Genomic DNA, 15,187 nt, shown 5'->3' with positions numbered 1-15,187 from the left:
GTCATCTCAAAAGTTCTGCATAGATCTTGTTTGATCCCATGGATCAAATGTGCAGAGCTGCCAGTAATGATAAGATCATCCACATAGACAACTACAAACAAGATATCATCATCAGTATGCTTGATATACAGGTTTGCATCAGATGGACTCCGCTGAAAACCCTGATCTGTCAGATACTGATCAATTTTTATGTACCAAGCCCGAGGAGCTTGTTTTAATCCATAGATTGCTTTAACTAATCGACACACTTTCTGTTCTTGACCAGCAACCTTGAATCCTGGAGGCTGCGTCATATAGACTTCTTCTTGGAGATCACCATTTAGGAAAGCACTTTTTACATCCATCTGATGAACTTTCCACTTGAACTGAGCTGCTAGGGCAAGCACCAGCCTGATAGTACTCATCTTGGCTGTAGGAGCAAAAGTCTCCTCATAGTCGATGCCTTCCTGCTGTGAAAATCCTCGAGCCACAAGCCGAGCTTTATACTTGTCTAAGGTGCCATCAGCTTTGTATTTGACTTTATACACCCATTTGCAGCCTATGGGTTTTTTGTTTGCAGGAAGATCAGAAAGAGTCCATGTGTGATTCTTCTGAAGACTCTGAAATTCTGCTTCCATAGCCTGTTCCCACTCAGATATACCCTTAGCTTCTGAATATGTTTGAGGCTCAAAAGTACTGTGAAGGTTAGCCATAAGAGCAAAATTGACTGTAGACTGTTGTCTGTTCTTATGCCTAGACGTTCTACCTTCAAGGAGCTCATCATCCCGGAGATCACCTATGGTTTTAGCCCACCATTTTGGCCGAAGAGAAGAAGAACCAATTTCAGGATTAGAGGGACCAATATCAGACGAAAGAGAAGCAGGCTCAAGAGCAGTAGGGACAGCAAGAGGGGGATTAGCTTCTGGAGGAAGCTCAGATAGAGTAGTATCAAATCTTGATGCTACATCATCCCTCCCATCAGATGGACTGACTGGAAGAAGAACACTGTGAGGCGGATCCTCAGAACGCTGCTCAGAAGAAGAAGACTGAAAGAATCCTCTGTCTTCATCAAATACTACATCTCGACTGAAGCTAAGTCGACCAGTGGCTATATCTATCAGCCTATAAGCCTTGTGATGATCACTGTAACCTGTCATCATGAGTTTCTGACTTTTGGAATCCAACTTAGATCGCTTAGCAGATGGAATCCAAACATATGCAACTGAGCCAAAAACTTTGAGATGACTGATCTTGGGCTTACGACCAGACCATACTTCTTCAGGAGTCTTCCCTTTAACAGCCTGAGTAGGAGATCGGTTAAGAAGGTAAACAGCAGTAAATACTGCTTCAGCCCAGAATTTGTTTGGAACACTCCGGTGTTGTAACATGGAACGAGCCATTTCAACAACCGTTCGATTGCGACGCTCGACAACACTGTTCTGCTGGGGAGTGTAAGGTGTGGTGAATTGACGTTTGATGCCATGAATATCACAGAAGTTGGCAAAAGCTGAGGAACAAAATTCCCCCCCATTGTCGGTCCTAAGGGTCATGATATTACAACCAGATTCGTTTTCAACTAAAGTTTTAAACTTCTGAAAGGTACTAAGAGCATCAGATTTATTTTTTAAAAAATACACCCACATCTTTCGACTGAAGTCATCTACAATAAGTAAAAAGTATTTGCAAGCAGTTATAGAAGCTGTATTCATAGGACCACAAATATCAGCATGAAGTAACTGAAGTACCTGGGATGCGCGCCAAGATTCTCCAGTTTTGAATGACGACCGATGTTGCTTTCCCGCTTGACAGGCGCTGCATACCCCCAACTGCTGAGTCTGAATATCAGGTAATCCTGACACAAGTCCCTCCCGAGAGAGCTGAGAGAGATACTGCATATTGAGATGCCCATATCGCTGATGCCATAGAGTACTGATGGGAGAGGCACGAGCTGCTAGTGCTACTTCTGGAAAGTCACCGGTGTCAAGTAGCCTGTATAGACCATGGTCCTCGAGGCCAGTAGCAACTGTCAGACTGGTTTCCCTGTCAATGATGGAACACTTGTGTGCACTGAACACAACATCAAGCTGAGGAGAATTCCTCATAATCTGACTGACAGAGAGGAGATTAATCTCCATACCAGGAACATAGTATACATTTAGAAATATAAGCGTGCGTCCACCAGACTGAATTTGAACTGTACCCCTGCCAGCAACAGTGTACTTTTCACCTCCACCAAATACAACTGAATCACTGAAAGGTGAAAAGTCAATAAACCAATCACGCCTGTGAGAGAAGTGGCGTGATGCACCAGAATCAATGTACCATGCAGAGGAAGGAACATGTTCTGAAGACCTTTTAGCCATAAAGGCGTAAAAGGCAGAATCTGTCTGCTCAGAATGTTCTGCAACATTCGCTGTCTGATGGGACCCTCCCTGTTTCTTTTGTTCAGCAGCAATCCTCTGCCTGCAGTCTTTCTTCATGTGACCGAACTTGTGACAGTAATTACACTGTACACTTTTCTTCCTGTTAGGATCAAAAGACTGAGATGATCCTCTCTGCTGAAAAGACTGAGAGGACTGATATTTTGCAGCAAATGCATTTTCCAAGGGCACTGATGAAGTACCACTACCAAACTGCTGTTTCCACCTATCTTGCTGTAGAAGTTTGGTACATAAATCTGAAAACTTCAGATCAACATTTGTGGTTGTAATGTTGAGTGTTTCAATGAAGTGTTCATAAGATTTTGGTAGACTCTTCAGAGTAATGACTACCATATCTTCTTCCTCCATGGTCCGACCAATGGCATCGAGCTGATCTCGAATGTCTTTAATTTTGTTGAGATGTTCCTGTAAAGACATATGTTCATCCATCATGATGGAGAACAACTGATTTTTAAGAAAAAAAGCTCTGCTTTTATCAGATGTCTCATGTAATTCTTTCAATTGTTCCCAGATTTCAGCAGCTGTCTTGCCAGAAGGGATCTGTGGTAACTGATCATCAGCGACAGAGAGCTTGAGAAGCATAACAGCCTCTCGATTTCGATCATCAAATTTATCTTGATCGGTCCCGGCTGTACCTGGACGAAGCTCTTTGCCCAAAATGAGTTGATCAAGACGCCTGTACTCAAAAATGGTCAGCAGTCTTTGTTTCCAGATGTTATAGTTGCTGCCATTAAACCGTTGATTTCCTTCTAACATCAGATTGGTAAGGGTGGCCATTTTCACAAAGAGAATACAAAAGTATGACACACAAGAACAATGTAGCTGACTGTTTATCTTGATGTTAATTAGAGAACAGATTTTGTCCTGCTAAAAACAATGTTACCCAGCAAAGACCAACTTTGTCCTGCTAAAAAAAATTTACTCAGCAAAGATATCTCGCCAGTCTAAATCAATGATAATCCTGCTGATATTTAGTGGCAGCCAACAAAAATAGGCTCATACACAACGTTCAGTCCACTTGGAATATTCCAGCACTTGGAGCAATATTCCAGCACTTGTTTGAGAAACACGCTGCCCAGGAGACAAGGCACAGGTCCAGAACTTTATAACAGTCTTTTAATAACCCAGAAAGTTGGAGTTTGTGACCTTTGAAGGAATAAAAATCTGCTGATAAAAATGCCGTCAACCAAAACCACGAAAAACAAATGCCGGCAAAGACCACGGATGACCCACGTGAGCTATCAAGCCTTCACGTCTCAACTGGAAATGACTCAGCGTGCCACGGGTTATCAAAATTGATATATGAACCACGGGATTTCAACAAATAATTGCCACGGGTGATTATATACGGGCGTATACAAATAAAACACAGGCGTAATAAATCACGGGCGTATATCCAATAAACCACGGGCGTATACAATAATCCACGGGCGTATATATAATAAACCACGGGTTACGTATCAGAGTTTTCAGAAAACCACGGGCGTATGACAGAGCTATAGAACCACGGGTTATATAACAGAGTTTGCAAGATACAGCGATTGCAAAAAAAAAAAAAGGTTAATGAACCACGGGTTTTGACTTTATAACTCCACGGGCTTCAGATTCACGTGTTTTGACTTAGAAATCCACGGGCGCTTGCAAAATAACCAGGATGCGTGATATATAATGAATAGAGCCACGGGTTTTAACTGAATGTCACGGGATGCTCTATTTATTTGATTTCTTGGATACTAGAACACGGGTAAAATTTGACCGATGCTCGCAGATCAATTTTCAAAACACAACTCCGATTTTTCAAACAAACAAATGAGTTTTGAAAGTAGAACACCTGGATCACAAATGCTGAGAAATTCCACGGTGTGGTCGAGTAGCCGCCAGGTGAAGAAGAAGATAGCCGGATCCGTTATTCCAAGCAGAACTGACCAGCAAAACAAAAATCTCGCTTCCACGAAAACAGTCACCGCCACAAAGTTATTTCTTTAATAAAATGATCATGCAAGAGAAGAATCCATTTCTGTATCGAGATGGACGACTGTAAGCTTTTATCACAGCGAGCAAAGCCGAGGCTAAGACTCAGTGAAGGCTGCCTGGCTTACAGAGGGCTCGACCTTAGAAAGGACTCAAGAGATTACGATGCAAAGAGAGTTACTGTTCAAGAAGAATCTCTTAACCTTGCTCTGATACCATAAAAGAATGTTCAATGAATTAATTTACATGGAGCAAACAGCTCAATGATAATACAAAGATATTTACAAGAATAGAAACATCAGGTTTCTATGTAGAATATCGAACAAACAGTTTCATCTAAGAAACTGCTAAAAGAATAAGAATAGAAACATCAAAAAGACTGAGCATTACTAAATAGAGATATATTCTAATAGTATCAAAGCAGTTACAGTCTCCAAAAGTTGAACCTTACATCAAAACAACAACCATCAACCTTGATTACATCTAGTTTCTGGGTATATATAGGTTCTCATTACAAAGGCACTTGGCCGGTTTAGGAATGGAGGGGTCATAATTGACCACCAACCACTTTAACTGCCTGATGGAGCTTCTGAGTGCAATTGCTGGCTGTAGTGAACAAATCCGATTTTCTCAGGTGCTCTGTTGTACTTCTCAAGCAGGTGTAGTGTCGTATGGATGAACTTTCATAACTGTTAAATGCATTTAACTGCTCGAGGCTCATCCTTCTCGTTCTCGGCCATCCTGTCTCTTGAAAGCAGTTGTTGAGGAGCAAATGCGTCGTGCACTAGTAACTGGTCACCTTCGTCCTTCGGGTGCATGGGATAAGTCAAGGACGTGGACTACACAGCAGATTGACAAACTGGATGGAGGAACAAATTTGGCCGTTGGATTCAACAGATGGACGGCGGATACGGCTTGGCAAGGAATACCAGGAGGTATGGAAGTAGGGTGGACGGAGGCCATTGGATCTTCAGGCGGACAGATCCAACAGTCATCGGGTGTCGCAGATGCACGGGGGTTAACGAGCGGGGAGGATGGTTTTGACGGTGAGCGGTATTTATCGCACCGCCTCGGGGCACAAGGTAGTAATCGTACAAAGGTGTGCGATTCCATTAGGACTGTGACACGTGGCGGCGGGGACAAACAAAAACCACTCTTGATCGCGGGCTATAGTGCGATCGGTTTGCGGGCGCGGGAAGAGCGGACGCCATCCAATCGCGGCGAAGATGATTGGACGACGGGGGTTTAATCGCACAGGTTTTCGTCAGATGTGACGAGGAAAGAAGTTGTGAAGGCGCACGGTCATGTGATTATCGTTATATGATGGTTTAAACTCCACACCCGAGGACCTGAGGGAAAATGGGTGTACAGGGTTTTAGAGGTAAAACGGAGGTCGCAAGGTTATGAGAGTATAGCGGAGTGAAGGAGAATGCGAAGGATGACTGATGCAAACCCTCTTTAAGCACAAACAACACGGCCAGACCTGTATTTGACCCTCAAATCTCGAAGTATGTAGTAGAGCTAACACTAGCTCCTTCTGGGGATGAGATCCTCTCTGTGAGGTTTCAAGAACTTGCAGATCAATGCCTTTCCTGTGAAAACAAAATAGCAAAATTTCCTAGGGTTCCATTGGGCATGGAGTCTAACTGAGCCTATACTAAAAACTGATAACATATTTACAATCTTAAGGCCCAAAGACCTTAAGCAACATAAATTTTCAGAAAACGCCCATTAACTGGGCCATCAAAAACTGCTTCTCCTCCCATACTTTGCAGTATGAAAGTATTGTTCCCTTGGATCTGAGAAATAATAAAAGGCCCTATCCAGAAGGCATCAAACTTCCCATGGTTGCCTTTCCTCTCTTTCAGTGCATCCCACTTAAGGCCCAAGTCTCCAACTTGAAAATTATCTATTTTGGCCCTCCTGTCAAAAGCATCCTTGATCTTCTTCTGGTGTGTTGCAGACTTTTCAACCAGCTAGTCTCTGATTTGGTGTACTTCTGCTAAATCAGTGATCCTTTTTGCCATATCTTCTTCCTCATTCTGCTCTTCTTGTAGGAACTTTGCCACAGGGAGAGTTAACTGAATTGAAAACACAGCCTCAGTGCCATATACCAACTTGAATGGAGAATTCCCTGTGGATTTCTTGGTGGTTACTCTATCAGCCCACAGTGCATATTTGAGCTTAGAATCCCAGTTCTTTTTATTGTCTTCCAACAGCTTTTTGATTATCCTTATTAGGCTTTTGTTTGAAGATTCTGCTAGACCATTGCCTTGAGGGTAATATGAGGTGGAATGAACCGGCTTAATGCCCATTGAGTCACACATGTCCACCAATTCCTTTGCCCTGAAGGTTGTTGCATTGTCTGTGACTAATTTATGTGGACAACCAAATCTGGTGAAGATATGCTCTGTCAAAAACCTCATGACCACATGATGATCAGCTTTTCTGGTAGGGATGGCCTCAATCCATTTAGTGAAGTAATCAGTGGCAACTAAGATCCATCTGTGTTGGCCACTGGAATGTGGATTGATCTCTCCAATGAAATCCAAGCCCCACTGTTGAAAAGGGCCATTTGCATGTATTGGTTTTAAGGGCAGGGACTTCAATTGTTGTTTCCCTTCAAATCTTTGGCACCTGTCACATGATTTAACAAATGAGAAGACATCAGCAAACAAAGTAGGCCAATAATACCCAGCTCTAAGGATTTTGTGGGCTGTAGTTTTCCAATAATGATGCCCTCCACACATGCTGGAATGAAATTGCTGCATGACTTCAATGGATTGTTCTTTGTCCAGACACCTCAACAGGATTCCAGAGGGGTCTCTCTAGTAGAGCAGATTTTCATGAATGCAATATTTTGCTGCCCTGAGCTTAACAGTTCTAGCTTGTCTTGCACTAAGACCTGTAGGGGTTTCTAGCTTCAGCAAGAATTGAGCTATTGCAGAGTACCAATCACAAGAAGCTAGATTTTCTGCCAATGACTGATTTTTTTCTGGTTCAGCTGCTTCTTCTTCTTTCGTTTGACCATTCTCTGAAATTGTGCCCATGAGATTTATGTCCAATGTTTTGCAATTCTCTTCAGCCAATAATTTGGCAAGGCCCTGACCTCTGACAAGCTTGGTGGGTTTCAATTCTATATTAAATTCAATTAACTTTGCAATCCATTTAGCCCTTCTTCCATCAGCATCAGGCTGTGTTAAGACATCTTTTATTGAAGCAGAGGGTACATATGCAATTATCTTGGAATGCATAATATAAACTCTGAAAGCTTTCAAAGATTTGATAAGAGCATATGCATGTTTTTCAATTATGTCATACCTCAACTCAGCATCCCTTAAGGTTTTGTTGAAAAATGCCACTGGATGCTCTAAGCCTTCTTCATCTGCTTGCAATAAAACTGCTGCAAGGGTGTCTTCAGAGGCAAATGAAAATATATGGAACTCCTGGCTGTAATCTGGACTTCTTAAAGTAGGAGCTTCCATAATAGCTTTCTTAATGGACTCAAAGGATCTTCTTGCTACATCAATCCATTTTTTCTCCGACCCCTTTCTCAACATGGAGGTAATGTGCTTTACAAGTTCTGCAAAATTTGGGATAAACCTCCTTACAATTTATTTTGCCCAGAAAGGACTAGATGTCTTTCTTTGATCTCGGGACAGACAAGGTCTGTATTGCTCTTACTCTTTCTGGGTCAATTTTGACACCTACAGCAGAAACAACATGTCCTAACAATTTGCCTTCTTCCAAAGCAAACTGTGACTTTTTAGGATTTACTGAAATCCCAAACCTTCTGCACTTAAGGAACACTTTCTTCAAATGCTGCAAATGGTCATAACGGCTACTGGAGTATACTGTTATATCATCAAGGTAGACAAGGACAAACTTATCCTTCTCTCCCACAAATGCTATATCCATAGCTCTCTGAAAGATGTCTCTAGCATTCATCAACCCAAAAGGCATCTTGGAACACGCAAAAGTGCCTCAAGGAGTGGTGAATGCAGTCTTCTCTTGGTCATCTGGATGTACAGCAACTTGGTTAAACCCTAAAAATCCATCCAGGAAAGACATCACTTTGGCTCCTAAGACTTTCTGCAACAAATGCTCCATTTTGGGCAGAGGATAGTTGTCTTTTTTAGAGCATTTGTTTAAGTTTCTGAAATCAACATAGAGCCTGATTTCTCCATTTTTCTTCCTCACTACCACTAAGTTGGCTACCCATTTTGAGTATCTGAGAGGGACTATGATTTTGGCAGCCAGTAACTTTTTTATTTCTTTTTCAATCAAAGGGAGGAGCAAAGGATTTATTGGTCTCAGCTTCTGCTTGAAAGGGATGGTGTCTTTATCTAAAGGGATTTTATGCTGGATGATTTTCATGTCATATGTTTTCAAGTCACTATATTCTCAGGCAAAGACATCAGCGAATTGCTTCATTAAATTGCAGTATTCAGCACTTTGGACGGCAGATAGATGAGTGGACAGATTTATGTATCTGGGCTGATCTGGACTCCCTATATTATGCTTACAGACTGCAAATTGGTCTTCTTTTTGGGCAGCCTTATAAGGCACATCATTTTGGTCAAACAGCGTCTCTAAAGGAACTAGACCCTTAGGTATATGATTACAAGGCAGTTGGACAATGCTATCTTTGCCAATTTTGTTTCTAAGTTGGGATTGAGGACTTTCTTCCAAGGCTTCATTCTCTTGGTCAATTTGCATTTCGAAGAATTCATCAATGACTTGCAGAAACCTATTCACTTCATCATCATCCTCAAAAACTTTCCAATGTTGGACATTATCAGGCAAGGATGGCCTATATTTCATCAAAACCTCATAAACTAGTATGGGAGGCATCGGAGGAATAAACATGCTCGCAGACACAGCAAGGGAATCAGCAAGCTGATTTTTGGTTCTAGGGGTATATGAGATACAAAAACTGTCAAAAGAATCTTTGAGTCTCCATACCTCATCTCTGTATGCTTTCAGCCTTGGGTGCTTTGCTTGGAATGTTTTATTCACTTGCTGAATGATAAGATCAGCATCTCCAAACACCTTTATGTTCCTGAATCCCCTATCTTTGGCTACGTTAAGGCCCAATATCAGAGCCTCATATTCTGCTATATTGTTGGTGACTTGAAAAGCCAGCTTAAAAGACAGATGTGTGCTTTCCTGTTCTGGAGATATCAGCACCACCCCTGCTCCTGCGGTCTCCCTAGAACATGCTCCATCAAAGAACATCTCCCAAACCAGACCTCCTTGCTCTCCCTCGACCTGATTTGTTGGTTTCTTGATCTGCATTGAGGCCTTCTGGGATTCTTCAATTTGGAGGATACAAGCTCCAAAATCAGTGTCCACGGCATATATGGGATGATTAGAAGGGTTCTTCTCATCACTAATGATGTAGGCCAGTTGTGCTTCTCTGTACAATCTCCTGCTCTCCCCTCCAAAGACAAGGACGGTGGCATAAGATAAGTCATTCTGTAATGTCCCACCTAATCTCTTAATCCACCCTCTTGACAACAGCATACCAAACTTGGGAGGGACATCTGCTACCACAATATCCATAATCATGCTCTTCATGGGCAGCTGAGTGAGGGTAATGGCCAGGTCTTTGATTAATCCTAGGCATTTTACCTTTCTTGAATCAAATGAGAATAAGTCATGATAAGGTCTAGTGATATCAAGGCCTAACTCTTCCATGATAGCTTTAGGCATCAAATTGTGGCTGGCCCCTGTGTCTAGCAGGCAATTGTGGAGGATTTTGTCATGAATGGTCAAGGAGACATAAAATGATGGGGAATTATTATCAGCAGGTTCGATCATAGGGCTAAGCACAACTGCAGGCTTGTCATCTTGCAAATTGACATAGTCAGTGGAGGTTTGTGAGGCTTTCAGCTCAAGAGCCTCAAGGATAGGCTTTCTAAAAACTTCACTCTTTACAAGTTCTATCAGAGGCACAGATATTTTTAACTTCTGGACTTCTGACTCAAAACTGAAAGGGGAAGGGGACTTATCAGGACCTCTTACCTCTTGAGTTGGTGCTTTGAGGATGACTGGATCGGCTGCAGGCTTCTTCTGTCTGATATTCTTTTGCTCTGTTTGGACAGCAGCTCTTTGGACAGGATTTTCCTTGACATTGTTTGCTTTTGACCTTAGATTGTATCTTTGTTGCTCATCAGTTTGCAGAACAGCCCCTCTGTCCCACTCTTGACTGATTTGGTCCTGCAGCAATGATTCTTCACATGCAGCCAATGTCAAAAAGGCAGCACTGCCTTTGTCTTCCATGCAACGGATTTCACCCTCCTCTTCAAACTGCTCCTCCTCCATGACTACATTTTGGAAAGGAGCCTTAACTCTTTGTTCTTCATTTGCTTCTTTACCTCTTTGAATGATTTGCAATTGCTCATTTGCTCTTCTGAATGGATTTGGATTTCTTGGAGCAAATGTGTTTGGAAGCCTTGTTTGTCCTAAGTTCTGCTCAACCTTCAGCTTGGATATCTCAGCAGCCAATGACTCTATCATTTTAGTCATCTTATCTAATTTGGGTTCTGAAGATGAAGCAGAGGAAGAAAAAGCCTCACCTCTCTGCATCTTCTATCAGCATGTGTTTTAAGCTTTTCTGCAGCCATGATATTTGATTCCACCTCTAATGCTGCATCTTGCATAACAGCTAGAGTAGCACATCTTCTTTCTCTCAAAAGCATGCAAAAATCAGAGTCAAAAGCATTGGCATAAGTGAGTTTGGCAGAGGTGGGGGTAGGCTTTACTTCAGCTGGTATCTTACTATACATACGGTTAAATATTTTATTAAAATCAGGCAATGATTCCACATTTTCCCTCTTTAAGTTTCCAAACTCTGTATGGTAATAGAGCAGATCTTTCCTATCCCCCCATTGCTTGAGGAATGCATCATCCAATGCTTCAATGTCTGCGATGGACCTATGGGGCAATTCTCTGAACCACTTTCTGGCCTCTCCATCGAGGTTCTGGACAAACACTCTCATCCATACATCATCTTCACTGATATCTAAGTTATCAGCATAACTATAAAAAGATTCAAAGTGTTCTTCAGTTGTTACCCCCTATGTACCGTTGAATTTGGGCATATATTTCTGATATTCACCTGCAGGCATGGTGTTCAAAGGAACAGGCAAGACCAGGAGTCCATACCTAGCAGCTATGATTCTTTCCATCTTTGTGGGAGCTTGTTGGCCTGCCATGACTGAGATAGATGGAAGGATACTGGCAGATTGAATGGTGGGAAGTAATGAAATAGATGACAGACACAAAGGAATATGATGGACTGTATGGGAGGCTTTCTTTGGACTGAGATCCAAAGGGGAACTAAACGAACAAGGAGCTTTATGAATCTCTGAGGGTAGTTCACTAACAATACTAGGCTCTATATCTTCAAAATGTACATTTTCAACTATAATTTTCTCCTGCAGAGACACATAAGATTTCTTGGGCTTACCTGATCCTGATGCTCCTTTCTGTGATGTTTTCTTCTACTTAGCAATCTTCTCAGGGTCAGGCACTGGGTCAGCTGGTGATTTCTGAGGATTTCTCCGGGTATGCCTCACAAACTGAGCCAGAACTGAAATGTGGAGTCGCCACCAGGTAGGTTCTCCAGTAGAGTCGCCAGATAGATGATTACAACTAGAAATGTGTCCAGACTTTATCTATCATCAAAGCATGGAACTGTGTCATTTTCCCAGGGAAGCTGAGCTTCAATCTTCGATCCCCGGCAACGGCGCCAATCAATGTTATCACCCCAAGAAACTCTCCTAGGTTGTAGCTCGGAGATGCTCGGGAACATTACAAACTCAATTTAATGTTGGAAATGGATCAATGGAAGGAATGATACTTGTTCAAGCCAGATAACCACTTCTACCATGCTTAACTCCAGACATGCGTGAACACCCCCAGACTACAAGGCTTTAGACCACCAATTACTCACAGTTTAAAGATTGGGTGAATATGGAGAATACTGACCACACCAGCAAATGCACAAGACCTTGTGATGGCCGGCTGCAACCAGTAAAGAGGTCTGCAAATCTAATTACCTAGTGCACAGACAGGATGACAGCTCTCTGTCACTAAGTGAAAAGAAACCTGATCAACACATTCACTGATACATGCAAGATTTAGACACAGAGGTAGGATGACAGCTCCTCTAATGTTAAACATCAAGAGTTCATGAAGAATGCATATCAAGCACAGCCTAAAACAGAAAAGAGATGGAAAGTGAGCAATTAACAGCAAAAGAAGCTTGTATTAGCTGAAAATGAAGACGAGACGCTGCAAGTATCAAAGCAGTTACAGTCTCCAAAAGTTGAACCTTACATCAAAACAACAACCATCAACCTTGATTACATCTAGTTTCTGGGTATATATAGGATCTCATTACAAAGGCACTTGGTCGGTTTAGGAATGGAGGGGTCATAATTGACCACCAACCGCTTTAACTGCTTGATGGAGCTTCTGAGTGCAATTGCTGGCTGTAGTGAACAAATCTGATTTTCTCAGGTACTCTACTGTACTTCTCGAGCAAGTGTAGTGTCATATGGATGAACTTTCATAACTGTTAAATGCATTTAACTGCTCGAGGCTCGTCCTTCTCGTTCTCGGCCATCCTGTCTCTTGAAAGCAGTTGTTGAGGAGCAAATGGGCCGTGCACTAGTAACTGGTCACCTTCGTCCTTCGGGTGAATGGGATAAGTCAAGGACATGGACTACACAGTAGATTGACAAACTAGATGGAGGAACAAATTTGGCCGTTGGATTCAACAGATGGACGACGGATACGGCTTGGCAAGGAGTACCGGGAGGTATGGAAGTAGGGTGGACGGAGGCCATTGGATCTTCGGGCAGACAGATCCAACGGTCATCGAGCGTCGCAAATGCACGAGGGTTAATGAGCGAGGAGGACGGTTTCGACGGTGAGCGATATTTATCGCACCGCCTCGGGGCACAAGGTGGTAATCGTACAAAGGTGCGCGATTCCATTGCAATTGTGATGCGTGGCGGCGGGGACAAACGAAAACCACTCTTGATCGCGGGCTATCGTGCGGTCAATTTGTGGGCGCGGGAAGAGCAGACGCCGTCCGATCACGGTGAAGATGATCGGACGGCGGGGGTTTAATCGCACAGGTTTTCGTCAGATGTGACGGGGAAAGAACTTGTGAAGGCGCACGGTCATGTGATTACAATTATATGATGGTTTAAACTCCGCGCCCGGGAACCTGAGGGAAAATGGGTTTACAGGGTTTTAGAGGTAAAACAGAGGTCGCAGGGTTATGACAGTATAGCGGAGTGAAGGAGAATGCGAAGGAAGACTGATGCAAACCTTCTTTAAGCACAAACAACACGGCCAGACCTGTATTGGACCCTCAAATCTCGAAGTATGTAGCAGAGCTAACACTGCCCAAGAGGCTTATTGAACCTACATATCAAAGTTGATTGGGTCAAATGTAACCATAACCTAGTAGGACAATAAATGATGGCCTTAGCCATAATTAATGCCTAACAAAATGCATTTATAGCACAATACGAGATGGTCATGGCCACATGTGAAGATTACACTATCTTGGACGAGATAAGTTGACTCCACATAGTTTTTGCCTCCCTGCTCAAATGGTGTATGATTTCCCAACTCAAATGCACCTTACAAAATATTTGAAACCCTAAATTTCCATTGCAAAGCCTTGATTTAATGCCCCGCATATCTGACACATGTGTCTTACCCATATAAATGACACGTGTCAAACACACTAGACCAACATACCCCATGTGTCCAACAAGCAGATTCAGGGGAGTGGTTTGGGACGTAACTAATTTCACAAGTATAAAGCAATGTACAATTTAGCACATCTTTTGTGACACCTTGTTCACTTTCTTGTTTTGTTTTGTCTTGGCTCTTTGCCTTCCATTTTTGTGCTCATATTATTGATATGAGGTGATTATCCCATCTTCAAGAATTTGTACATCATATTTTGCTAAACTTGTAGTGAGGTATGTTGGTGGAGAGATTGAGCTTTAAATCTCACCAAATGAGCTAGCTTCTCACACCTGAAGTGTATAAGATTTTAGCTCCCGGTGATGGACGTGTTCCTATAAAAAAACCTTTGAAAAACATGGGAAGTTGCTTTTCTTGGTGTATTTTGCAGGAAGACATTCCTGTCTAGCTCGATTGCTCGATTGCTCTCATTCAGCGAAAGAAATCCTCTTTGTGTTGTTTTTGTTGCATCGGGGTTTTGAAACTAAAGGTGTGTTTTGTAAAATGGGTGTTCAAGATATTGGATGGCCAATAAGTAGAAAAAATACGTTTATGATGCAGATTGAACACCCACCATAAGCACACGTTAATGGCAGGGCATTCGCAGGACAGCTGGAAGTTGTTGATCATGGTTTTAAGCTAGCAAAGCTCAGATCTCAAACGTCACTCCTTGCTTATTAGGCACTCGCGTATATACAGTGGCCTGGGAGATCATTATTGGCCTCTTGCAATTGTTTTATCATCAGTCTGTCCGATAACAGTGTTACTCATAGAAGTCCTAGTTACCCAGGAAACTCGTCAAAATCACCCCCAACCCCTCAAAAGGATCCCATATTTTGCTGCAACGAGTTCGTATTACTGAAAAAAATTTACAACTTTAAATTGGAAGTGAAAAAAAAAATTATTTTAACGTCCACCAGGCTAAAGATGGCTAAAGATAGCCTATGCGACAGATTGCTTCGGCCCTTTCTGTGAAGCTTCAAAATGATGTGCACCTGTTTTTCCATGGCATATACTTA

General features: G+C 42.4%; 1 protein-coding gene across 3 annotated transcripts in view; it reads right to left on the bottom strand.

The window, feature by feature from the left end:
- The window catches only part of LOC149254893 (isoamylase 2, chloroplastic-like), a 542,818-nt gene that overhangs the window by 526,816 nt on the left and 815 nt on the right, over positions 1 to 15,187 (bottom strand). The window lies entirely within an intron of this gene.

This window comes from Pinus tabuliformis, chromosome 7 (assembly GCF_031772625.1).
Source record: "Pinus tabuliformis cultivar Carrire ecotype Pingquan chromosome 7, CPIR1, whole genome shotgun sequence".
In the NCBI taxonomy this organism is placed as follows: domain Eukaryota; kingdom Viridiplantae; phylum Streptophyta; class Pinopsida; order Pinales; family Pinaceae; genus Pinus; species Pinus tabuliformis.
The sequence above is the reverse complement of the archived record's forward strand: the minus strand, read 5'-3'. Positions and strand labels throughout refer to the sequence as shown.